Below are 12,821 nucleotides of genomic sequence, written 5' to 3'. Positions count from 1 at the left end.
GATTTCGACAAACGGGTGGACGGACGGACATGGCTAGATCGGGCGCGCGATTTTAAATTGAACAAAAATTAAAAGCAAAATATTTTTACACACTTATTCTAAATTTTCTCCCATGTACTCTTTAATATCTATATAACAATAATATATAATTTTTTTTTAATTTTATATGCTTAATTTTTTTATAACTTGAATTTTCCTAAATCATTTAAAAAAAAATCACGAATTTTGCAATTTTCCACATAGCACTTATAGTAAATATCTTCTTTATATACAAATATAGTAGCATATAATTGCCCTTCACTGTTAATATACAACAGTATGAAGTTTCTGCGTCTATCGCCAATGATTTCAAATTACATAATCGCTTCAGGTTAAACTTTGAATTGATAATAATAGGCAGAAATATTACTCCAATGCCTTTTTCTAGACTCGAAAACAAATTGAACTGGTATTTCTGGTAATAAATTTTGTAATAACTCGATAATAATTATTTTTTTTTAACCAAATGAAATGCACAAATGCAAATTTGCCCATGAACATTTCATTCAGGAACAGGGGCAAACTTCTCACACACTGAGTGCAGCCCGATTCAAGTTTAATGCTGGCAACATTTGTGAGGTGCCATGCCATTTAAAAACTTCTCCCAAATGAAATAACCCCCCAAAAAGATGAATTATTCTCACAATTTTTTAGGAACTGGGAATTATTGCACAATGAAATAATATCCAAACATTACCGAAATAAAATTCAAAAAACATGAAATAGTCCCAAAAATTACGTTTAGGGGTTATTTCATATTTTTGCTTTAGAGGTAATTTTATTGGACGTTATTTCGTAGTGTCGAATTATTAAAAAAAATATTAGAAAGTTGTTTTGTTATTTAAAAAACAAAAAAAGGTCATAAAGACCTATGGGCGTTCTGGCGAATTTTTGGGCGGCCATAATGCCCAAAACAATATTGGACATTATGATCGAATCAGGGTAAGTCATAATACCTAAAAATATTTTTATTATGTCCCCTGGTCGTTATGAACGGTCACCGTCATTTGTGAAGCAATATGAGATTCAGCCGTAAAAAAGCAAATTAAATTAAGATAAAATTCTTGTTTAATGTTTAATTTTTTTTCTTGAAATCATTACAAAAATTCTTCTATCTAGGAAAAGATCCTTAATTTTAGTAAACTTTTCTTGGATTACAGAAATAATAACTAAGTATATTTTTGGCTTAGCATTGGCCAGACGACATAAAGTTCAGAGGGTTTCGACTATTGAAGTACATCGAAGGATTCTCATTTTTCCTTACACAACGTTTAACTAGTATCTTAAGCAGTCAGTTGTTATTTTTTCTTATTTCTGCGTTACTACCCTCAAAAGAACGAAACGCAAACCCAAAGCTTCTGAATATTGCTGTAACTGACAACAACGCTAGTCTTATTAGGAGTGGGTAATTAAGCAAAATTATTTTATTTTTGTTAAGCCATGCATTTAAAGCATTTATATACGCCTCTATATATGTTCTTTGTTATTGTTTATGTTTTGGAAAAATAAAAACGTAAATAATTTATGCTGGTCTTGGAACAACTAAACCTTATGTAGGGCTTGAAGCCGGTTTCTTGTGGGGGGTTTTACCTATGCTGATACAGTTTTTTCCCCCCCAAATGTTATTGACATTTACAAAATACCCATCTTAAGTAGGTATCTAGGGGACATTCATATGCATTCATATTGTAGTTTATATGTAGAGACAGACAAAATATTCAAAACCCCAAAAGAAATTAAAAGAAGCCACAGAAAAAACAACAAACAAAAAAACCTAAGTCAAGGTCGTGTCATGAACTTGTTACAGTCGCACTATTAGCTGTTGCCGTCTGGCATTAAACGCTTATGAGATTGGCTGTTGGGATAACTGATGGCTTGATGCCTTCGTTATTAGTGTATGCATGAGGTGGCGAGCGCGTAGTATTCAAAATGTTGTTTTTTTATTGTACCCATCTTAATAGCATGAGAAACTATGCCATTGTCTTGCAGCCCTATCTGCGCAATCCATTTTTAGCAGTCAATGGACGCATTCATGCATTATTTTTTAAAATTCAAAGTACTGACCATCAGAGAGATCAACACCACAAGATCTTGGTCAAATTAAGGGAGATTCCCTTTTCAGTTTTGAGAAATTTTTCAATTTCATCTTTTGAAATGTTTCCTTTGTAATAATGGAGAGCTTCATCATTTGAAATATTGATTGTGGTCTTCATTAGTAAGATGATGATGAAATGCGGTTTCATCTTCTCCTCCTCTCCCACCCTCAGTTAGTTTTAATTACAACAACATGGTTTATCATTAATTACTGCTGACACTAAAATTACTATGAATGGTTACGTTATGCAATTTGCTAAATTTTAAACTTGAAATCTCATCATATTAAGATTTTAATAAATGATTATGTCGCAATTTAATCGAATTTTCAATATTGAAACCAAGTAAGAACGTGCTATGTTTCGCCGGGCCGAATCTTGGGAACACACCACATTGGATTCTGCCACAAAAATTTTCTGCCAAATCAGGCAAAAATGTAAGCTTTAAGGTGCGTTGGAAAACAAATCGAGGGACCGGTTTATTGGGGAGCCATGTCAATTTACAGACCAATTTGGAACGCATTTGACCCGGTCGTAACAGAACATTAGGTGCAAAAATTCTACCAAATCGGTAAATATTGTGGTTTCGAGGGGCTCAAGATGCCAAATTAGGAAATTGGATTATATATACATACATACACTGAAAGGAAACACTTCGTAACCGGAATGAAATCTTACATTAATGCAATGAAATTTGTCATTGTTTTGGAACCAACGTAAAGCTTCATTGCATTAATGAAACAAGTTTCATTCAATCAATAGAAAATAACTTATTTTCTTCTAATAATTTTTCCAATAATAATTTTTTTTTGTACGTCTCGTCCTACTCGTTTTCGTTCTTTTGCTAATTGCTCTCGGGCTTTTTTCTGTTACTCTCTCCACTAACACCCTAGAAACAATTTTGCCGCCACCGTGATTTGACCTCATGATCCCATGTTTACTAGTCTTTCACGCATCTTCTGGCCTACCAACGTCATCTTCCTTATGATGAAATAATTCAGTAAGTATGACATAGATGTCCGTTTTCTTTGGGTGGAGCGGTCCGCCAGAAACCCTTGGACCAAATTTTGTTATATGAGAGTTGTGCTTTACATTCCATATTGTAAATATGGCCAGTTGAGGCTTTTTGGAGAGATATCTGAAGCTAAAATTTTATATTAGATTCGTACTCTATTTATCTTTAGTTTTCATTCGATACCCATATTGCCCCCACCAGGAAGCATGTAATTTTTGGTCGGTTTTTAGGCGGGGTGGCGTATGTAGGTACTTACATACGCCACACCCGACATTTGTACCGAATATGCTCCAGATCGGGCTGCATTTCAATGTAGCTGCCATATATACCGTTTTCCCGATATAAGTTCCATGCCATTTATGCTCGAGATCGGTCTATCCATATGGATATAGTTGCCATATATGCCGATCTCTCGATTTTAGGTCTAGAGGTCATAAAAGCCTGTTTTTTTTACACGAGTTCGCTGAATTTTGGTAGAGTGAGTTGTATAAGACCCTACAAATTCTGCATATGGTGTAGATGATATTTGAATATATTATAGCTACCATAAAGACCAATCTACCTTTGTATGGTCTAGGACAGTGAATTGTGTAAACATACGTGTTTATTATGTGTGTTTATTTTATTGTTCTAATTTATTTTATTTTATTTTTGTTTTATTTCAATTTATTTTATTTTTTTATTTATTACTATTATTTTATTTTATTTTATTTTATTTTATTTTATTTTACTTTATTTTATTTTATTGTATTTCATTTTATTTTATTTTATTTATTTTTATTTTCTTTTCTTTTATTTCATTTTATTTTATTTTTCTTTATTTTATTTTATTTTAATTTTTTTTATTTTATTTTATTTTTATTTTATTCTATTCTATTTTTCTATATTATTTTATTTTATTATATTTTATTTTATTTTATTTTATTTTATTTTATTTTATTTTATTTTATTTTATTTTTATTTTATTTCATTTTACTTTATTTAATTTTAAATTATTTTATTTTAATTTATTTTATTATTTTTTTCTAAAATTTTATATTTGTTATTGTTATTTTTTCTCTGTTATGCCATAAAGACTATTTGACAAACTTGAAAAGGTCATTGTAAGCCGCTGTTGAACTTATTATTCCTAAAACGAAAAACAAGCCTTCAAGCAATAAACCCTCAAAATATACACAAAGTTCTCTGTATACTATCAAATGTACTGTTATGGTTGGTTACTCTTTGTACCATTTTGTTTTCTTTGGAATTTCAAGTTGTTTGAGTAAGGCCAATACAGGTAACCTTATTCGAGTATAGAAAAATCGAGATCTGATTTTCTGGAAAAACCAAAAAACAGTTTGCGTAAAAAAGCTATTTTCCCTAATTCAATGGTAATTTTACACCTTTATTAATAATTAAGTAGTAATTATAGTCATGAAACTTTAGGGAAATGTTTAATCCCGCAGCTATTTAGAATTAAACTTTTATTCAGAAATGAATAATGATATAAAATGTTTATAAATGAGTTCATTTAAGTTGACTTTTTGCTAAATAAGTCTCACTTTATCAAGCTTATCGGCCATTATAAGTCAATAACCCGCAAAATACGTAGACAATAGTTAATAGAATCATTAAATTTAGATTTATGACGTTAAACTATTCAATATTATAACGTAAAATAATTATTAATAATTTTTATGATTGTTTGTTTATATTATTTAGTAATTTAATAATGCTTTAGATTGTTGTTGTGATTTCTGTTTTGATTTCTTCAAACAAAAATGCGATTTTCATATCATTTTATGCCCATTACAGTTTTAATTAAAAAGAAATTAATATCACTTCATAGCTATGTAGTTAAATAAAGGCATTCATTTGTTTCCATTGATCCAACATACATAGATATAGCACTGAAAAACACTTGAGTCTTTTTTACCAAATAGACAAACACTCAAAAGTGCATTACTACAAAACTAACAACAAATCAGCTACAATTCATACATATCCAACTTTATTCGATGGCAAATATTTGCCAAAGATTTCATATTTAAGGAGTTTATGGACCATCTAAAGGTTTTAGTATGCATGTGTGTGGCAATTGCCATTCATGGGATTATAGCCCAAGTAAAACGAAAGACTTAAGACAGCAACCTTTTGCAAGTCATGCCATCTACACACCACGCCAAGTTGTTGTCGTTTTCGTTAAGTCATTACTTGTTTGCCCCTCTTGAGGGTTAGTAGTATTTATTAACTGTTAAATTAAAATCCGGGGAGTTGGCTAATTGAAATGAAATATATATGGGATGGTTTTTATTTTTAATGCTAAAAATCAATATGAAGAATGACTTCAGAATTTTGCATATGCAAATTTTTAAGTGTAATAAAAAGAATACTGGAATAACTGGAATATAAAGGCTGATTAATATGCCGAAAATTGGTCAGCATAATAAAGATGGGCAAAGAAATTTATATTGGTTTTTAAATTTTGGGGTTTTTAAACTCTTTTGATGGTTAGATACATGCGAATATTTAAATTCCTGATGGAAGTTCCCCGAATATAAATAATCAGATAAACACACCTTCTAATCTATTCTCCCTAACAGTTGGAAATAGGAATTTAAAACAAAAGCATACAAAATGTATAACCTCATTCTATTACAAAAGATTCCACTGTTGTTATGCTTTTTGTTAAGATACCATTTTAAAATCAGAATATTTTGAATCTCTTGTTATTGACTCTTCAAAAAATGAATCATTTAAGTGATCGAAAGCGGACGCGTTATATAATGACAGGTATTGGGACTGTAAAAACCCAATTATAAATTTTACTAGCGCCTACAGAGAGAGATTGATAATTGTCCCACACGTGATATTTTAATCGTACTAGATGATTTCTAAGACAGGAAGAAAGAATGTCTTCGGTTCAACAGTGAAAAAACTTAACGTTAGATAGTGCAAATATAGACAAAAAATATGTTAATAAGCGGCTTCCAATTTCAACATCGTGACACCACATGGGTATACTCCGATCAAACACAAGAAACCAGATTGTATATATTTGTTCGGATTATTAACTTGTTGCAGTAAAGCTACGAACCCGTTTAAGCGTAGTAAGCAACGTGCGATCTGACATTGCATGGAAGCTGCACGTCGAAAAGTTGCAACAGCAACAGATGGCGACGGCTACTTCACTTGGCTGATCTAATTGATTTGGTTAGGTCAGGTAAGAGTGACAGACTTACTTAAAAATTTTAAGTCAATTTTGATGCCACAGTAAGGACAGATCAAGTCCTCTGGTGGGAATCAAATCCACGACCCCGCACTGGCAATCCGAGCACGCTACCAACTTGGCTGCCGGGCAGCCCATGCACATGCTTAAAGAAAGCACTCCGGATGACATTTGCCACTGTGCAAACCACTGCCCACTGCATTGAACATATCGTGAAATCCGTACTTGGGTGCCAGAAGCCTTCCCCAAGCAAAATGGTATAAAATGCTACTGATACCAAGATTGTTGCATCCGGCGCAACCCTGCAGTGATTTGCAACGACCCAGGCTAAGGAAACTTATCGGGAGAAAAGGAGGAAGGAAAATTGTGTATTCCGCAAAAACAGTAGAGAGAAATGGAAAGACGTAAGTGTGAACGTAACGAGATGTTTAAGAGTTGGAATGAATTCCAAAAATTCTACAAAGGAATTAAACTTCACAACATATCCAGAATGATAGCAGCAGTAACCCGGCAACAAGGAAGGAGGAGACGATGAGTTACCAGCAGAACTATTAAAACAAGATGCACAAGAGACGTACGCATTAGCGCGTACGCGTTATACCCGTGGCTAAGAAGATATCACAGAACTAATTCCTGATGACTATATAGAATTTATGCCGCGTAAACCCCGTTTACACTGCCCATTAAATCCGGATTTAAGGCTCTCGTCAGCTGATTTTATAAAGGGAAAACAGATGATCGAGCCATGAAATCCGGATTTAAAGAAAAGTGTAAACTGGGTTTTAGTCGAAATGAGTTCAATGTAGCAGTAACCCGGCTGTAGAATAACAAAGCAACAGAAGCCGATGGGCTACCAGCAGAACTATAAAGACAACACACTGAAGAGACGTACGCATCAGCTCGTCGGCGCAATCTGGCGTGAAAACGCATACCCGGTGCTGACGAGGATACCACTGAATCGATCCCTGGTTACGGTATTGAATATATACCGCTTAGTCAGAATGAGGTCAACGTAGCTGAAGACCAGCTGTAAAACAAAAAGGCAGCAGGACCCAATGAGTTATGAAATGCAGAGCAGATTTTATGAAATGCATGTGTGTGAAGTTGTCATCTACGCCGAAGATATCGATATTATGAGTAGGTCATCGAGAGCAGTAATTTTGAAAAAGATGAGAAGGAGTTATTTTAAGTAATTCAGGCTATAAATGAAAATAAAGCATGTACGAAATTTGCGCGTGAGTGATTTTCCTCTCACGCTCTTTCGACTTTTCGATCACGTTCACGAGATATACATTTTAGTCCCGCACATGAGTCGTGATTTTCTCGCGAGGGATTAGTCTCGGGAGACCACCGTAGACCAGAAGTAAGCATATCGACCTATGACGCGTTCAGCGGTGGTTATCCCCTCCTAATGCTGGCGACATTTGTGAGTTACTGCACTAATCGGTATGGCAGCCATGTAAAAATTTCTCAACAAAGGGGTGTTGGTATGGCGGCCATATACGAACTTCTCCACAAAGAGGTGTCGCACTGCTGCACGCCATTTGGACTCGGCTATAAAAAGGAGGCCCCTTATCATTGAGCTTAAACTTAAATCGGACCGCACTCATGTTCCTTAATAGAATATTTGGGGCGAATTTGCATTGATTAGTGTCGTGATCGCGATTTCACTCACGCACGAAAAATTTAAACTCAATCATTGTCACGTGAGATCACGTTATGGGATCCCACTGACGAATCACGTCACTCTCGCGTGACACGACGACTTACTAACACTCAGAAGAGTGTCTATTGAACTTCTTATGTTTTGTAGCAGTTTTTTTTTTATTTTATTTAATTTATTTCTTTTCATTTTATTTTATTTTATTTTATTTTATTTTATTTATTTTATTTGATTTTATTTGATTTTATTTTATTGTATTTTAATTTAATTTAATTTATTTTATTTTATTTTATTTTATTTTATTTAATTTTATTTTATTTTATTTTATTTTATTTTATTTTATTTTATTTTATTTTATTTTATTTTATTTTATTTTATTTTATTTCATTTTATTTTATCTTATTTTATTTTATTTATTTTTTTAGTTTTTTTTATAACGAGCGAACATTATTGCAATATCTTATATTTACTTATAAAAATTGTTATATATTAAAATTTTCATGCAACAGTGTTGTCTTCATAGCTTAATGAGTTTTAATTGCGTTATACCTGCATCCGTTAGCTTTGCATTAGTAATCTCGATACGACAATTAATTATCAAATAAGGGAAAGTATTAACGTCATTGCCCCCCAGCTTATGTGGTTCATATTCCATTTCATGGTAATAATTAAGCTGTACAATTTTTTTCTACATAGAGCTATATCTTTTCAAAGATCGTAGGTCATCCGGGTTATAGCTAATCGAATTATTGTTTCACCAAAATCGCTGCATGATAAAATTGGAAACAAAGTCCAACAAAAAGAAACCCAAATCTGCAATTTCCCAAGTCAAATGCATATATTATAAATACCAGTTCAAAAAATCTTCCAAATCGTTTGGCGTGCAGCTTCACAAGCCATTATTAATTTATGCAAGAAAAAAAGGTTTGAAAAAAAAATGATTTGAAAGAAACATCTTCGTTATCGATTTTAGTTCATGGTAAGACCTTGTCAAAAAACAACGTTATACCCATACGCACACACTCACAAACATGCACACGCATAGCCGACTTCAGCACTTATAGCGCTTCAAATTTTGGTTCAAAATTTCGTTGTGTTTTTTACCAAGGGGCAAATTTATATTGAAATAAACCTTTAAAGACAAAAAAACACTTGTGTAATATTTTTGTATTCGCCATAGATTTGTTGGTGTTTTGAAAGGAATCGAAATTCGAAAAATATGCACAATTTGTTATTTTTAAGAAGACGCAAATAAAACAACAATAGCAAAATGTAAAAACCCCTATGTACACTAGGTTATAATAAAAATGCGGCTGGCCAAAAAGTAAAATCTTTGAGACAGACAGGCGAGAGGTTAACAATAGCGGTGATTGATATTTAGCATTGATGTTAAAAAACCATCAATTGGTTTAAAAAACAATCGCATCAGAGAAAAAAATAAAACTTTTTATAAGACCTCGGCCTCTGATAACACATGACAATTTACACCTTTCTTGTTTGAAAAAGAAGGTTGCTGTCTTAAGTCTTTTGTTTTCAACACTTGTCTGGTGGACACTTTTTACTTTGATTTGCTATTTTCTATTTGATAACAATTTCATTTCATTACCTTTTGATTTAATAACCACTCAAAGTAAAATTATTTTATTTTCTGTTTTTTTTTCTTATTGTTGTTTTTGTTTTTAATTGTCTTATTTTTGTTCCACGTTTCACGTTTCGATAAACGTTGTAGCCGCACGAGTTTTGTTGATAATTTCAAAGCGTTTTTTTTTTGTCTTCTTTTGATTAAATCGAAAGACAGCAGACGACACAAGTCAATGAAGTTGATAGGATGGCGTACAAGCCAAGACTGAGCTTCAGCTGCTTGCGGTGGGCCAATATGAATGTCTTTGCAAATCGTATCAAAACTGAAACAGAGCAGCGCGAACTCAGCGCAGCGCAATCACCTGCAGCTGCTTAAGCAGTTGTTGTTTTGTTGCTTGTTGCGCTGCTGCTGCCAGTGCAACAACAATAAATCATCGTATTGTTTTTAGCAAAACTTTGGAACCAATAAAATGCACTGTGTTTGCATAGTCAAATTCTGTGTCAATAAAACAACTCAATGGGGATGGTAAGATAGAATGGAGCTGGGAATTTTTGCTTTTAACAAATTGCCTAGCAAATTTCCAAAATTTGTTTAATAGATTCTATATGATTAAACCAAAGTGTGTTTCAACATAGCGTGTTTAATCTCTTGTTATGCCATCTTTTAGTCATTAAAAATATAGTTATAGAATAGTTCGAGGGTTTAGCAAAAGAAGTTATTAGGATTTTTAAAAAATTTAAACAAAAATTTGATGATAATACGGCAGATATGCGTATCCAAATCAAGTCCAATTTGGACCAAATTTAGCATGTATGGTGACGGGTCTAATAGGTTAGATTAGGTTCAAAGGGCATTTTGACATCAGACTCACTTAGACGTTTTGGTCTATTGTGATACCACAGGAACAGGAGAAGGAATGTGCCTTATAGTTCCAAACATTTAACCATTTAGATCGCTTTAAAAATCACAACAACTTGCGAATGTTCATATCCTCTAAATCAGACAAGTTCTCAAAAAAATGAGAACCTAAAATGGAACTCCTTCTGACTACGGACACACACACAGCAGATGTTTCAGTCTCTTCTTCCTAGACGTGAGGACGTCTTCTATAGAAGGCGTTACTTGCAACCTTCAGGCTGTCATCATGTTTTCCGATCAGACAGTGTCATGACCAAGGCTGCGGAGTCGAGCAATTTTTACTCGACTCCGATTCCGGGAAGTTTGTTCGTCTCCGACCCGAAGTCGACTCCTAATATTAAAATGTTTAAAAATTTTTAGCAAACATTTTTTTTTTTAAAGAAAATTTTTTAATTTTTAAAAATATTAAGAAAAAAACAAATTTTTTCCATTTGTTTATGATTGGAGATTTTATATCCAAAGCCAATATGCTTTTATAACAAAAAAATATAATTTTCTTACTATTGTATGACAATATAGCGAAGAAAAGTGAATTTTAATGATTTTGATATAAAACCACATCTGCTTTCAGAAGTAGTAGGCTTAACGCAATTAATTTTTTAATAAAGAACCCATCTAATGCAATAAGACTCTAAAACGGTTTCCAGAAATCTCACTCCTAAGAATTTTGAGAAACATTTTTGTTTGATTTTTGGAGCTATAAAAATTGTCGACTTTCGAAAAGCCAATTTTCCCTTAAAACATGACCTCATATGGCGGGAAATTTCATTATTACCTATCATTAGATTACCTCTTTCCTAACATGAGCTAAAATTTTTCTAAGGAAATTCCTGGGTATTTTTCTAACCATTCCTCGTTAAGTCAGTCTACTAATATTATTTCATCCGTTCAACAGATAGCCGAAGTCACGATTGCGTTCGAACGAATAAGCTATCCGCATGAAAATTTTTATAGATACTTCTTATTGATGTATGTCGTTGGCCATTGCAAATGTCATTTTGTCCAGATTGATTTTAGTTTATAACACTAAATAATTTTAAAATACTTAAAAATTGTTTCGGACTACGTTTCTGAGTACGGACTTTCAAACTGTTAAAAACTGTACTTATCCAAAAAATAAATGCAAGTTTTTAATAAGTGTATACCCTACGCCACTACTTTCATGGAAGGAAGAGAGATAACCTCATTAACAATCATCATAACTATCGACTGATTTCATTTAGCTATGTCCGTCTGTCTTTCTGTTCATGTTAATTTGTGCACATATTTATTGCAGGTATCTTTTTGGCCTAGAAACGGAGCCTACTGATTTGGATATAGCCCCCATTTATGTGTTCGTCCGATTTGGATAATATTGCAAAAATATCGTCATTTGTTAACCGATTATCGCGAAATTGAGCACGAAAGTTTCTTTTATGACTCTTCTGATTCACAGAAATCGGTTCATATTTAGATACAGCTCCCATGTTTATATGTCGTCCGATTTTCACTTCTAGAGCCTTTGCAAACGCATTTATCAACCGATCTTCTCGAAATATTGCACAACTATTTCCTCTGTGACTCCTAAAATATGACGGACTTTGGTCGAAATTCTACATAGACAAAAATTTAATAAAAAAATTTTAAAAGAAATAAAGTTCAATGCAAAGTTTTAAGACAAAAGTTTTCTAAAGCTTCAAATTTCAATGAAATTTTTTCTAAAGATTAAAATTTTAATAAAAATTTTTCCAAACACAAAAATTTAATGGATTTTTTTTTAACAATTTTGCAATGCAATTTTTCTAAATAATTTTTCCATAAAATATCTTCCAAAGAAAAATTTTTAATAAAAAATTTTCTAAACACAAAATTTCAAAACATTTTTTGATATTTTTCTTAAATTTTTCCAAAATTTCTGAGAATATTTTCTGCATTTTCGCCAGGATTCGAACGCATGCAGTCAGCGTCATAAGCGTACATGCTTACCTCTGAACTACAGTGGCGTCCATATATCCCTGGATATAGCCCCCATATAAACCAATCTCGGATCTTGACTTCTTGAGCCTCTAGATAGCGCAATTATTATCCAATTTGTCTGAAATTTTGCACAACCGCTTCAACATACGTGCCAAATATAGTCTGAATCGGTCCATAACCTGATATAGCTCCCATATAAACCGATCTTCCGATTATACTTCTTGAGCCTCTGGAAGGCGTAATCCATATCCGATTTGACTACAATTTTGCACAGTCACTGTTTCTATGACCTCTAACATCAGTGTCTAGTATGGACCGAATCAGTCCAAAATCTGATATAGTTC

The 12,821-nt window shown here is 32.8% G+C and overlaps 1 protein-coding gene across 2 annotated transcripts in view; it reads right to left on the bottom strand.

Moving 5' to 3' along the window:
- The window catches only part of LOC106091539 (putative fatty acyl-CoA reductase CG5065), a 50,491-nt gene extending 40,636 nt beyond the window's left edge, over window positions 1–9,855 (bottom strand). For both annotated transcript variants that reach the window (XM_013258085.2, XM_013258093.2), the window contains exon 1: window positions 9,628–9,855. The gene's annotated coding sequence lies outside the window, so the exon portion shown is untranslated. The remainder of the gene's footprint in view (window positions 1–9,627) is intronic.
- Window positions 9,856–12,821: the final 2,966 nt, after the last annotated feature.

Source organism: Stomoxys calcitrans, chromosome 5, assembly GCF_963082655.1.
Source record: "Stomoxys calcitrans chromosome 5, idStoCalc2.1, whole genome shotgun sequence".
In the NCBI taxonomy this organism is placed as follows: Eukaryota; Metazoa; Arthropoda; class Insecta; order Diptera; family Muscidae; genus Stomoxys; species Stomoxys calcitrans.
This window is presented reverse-complemented; position numbering and strand designations above follow the sequence as displayed.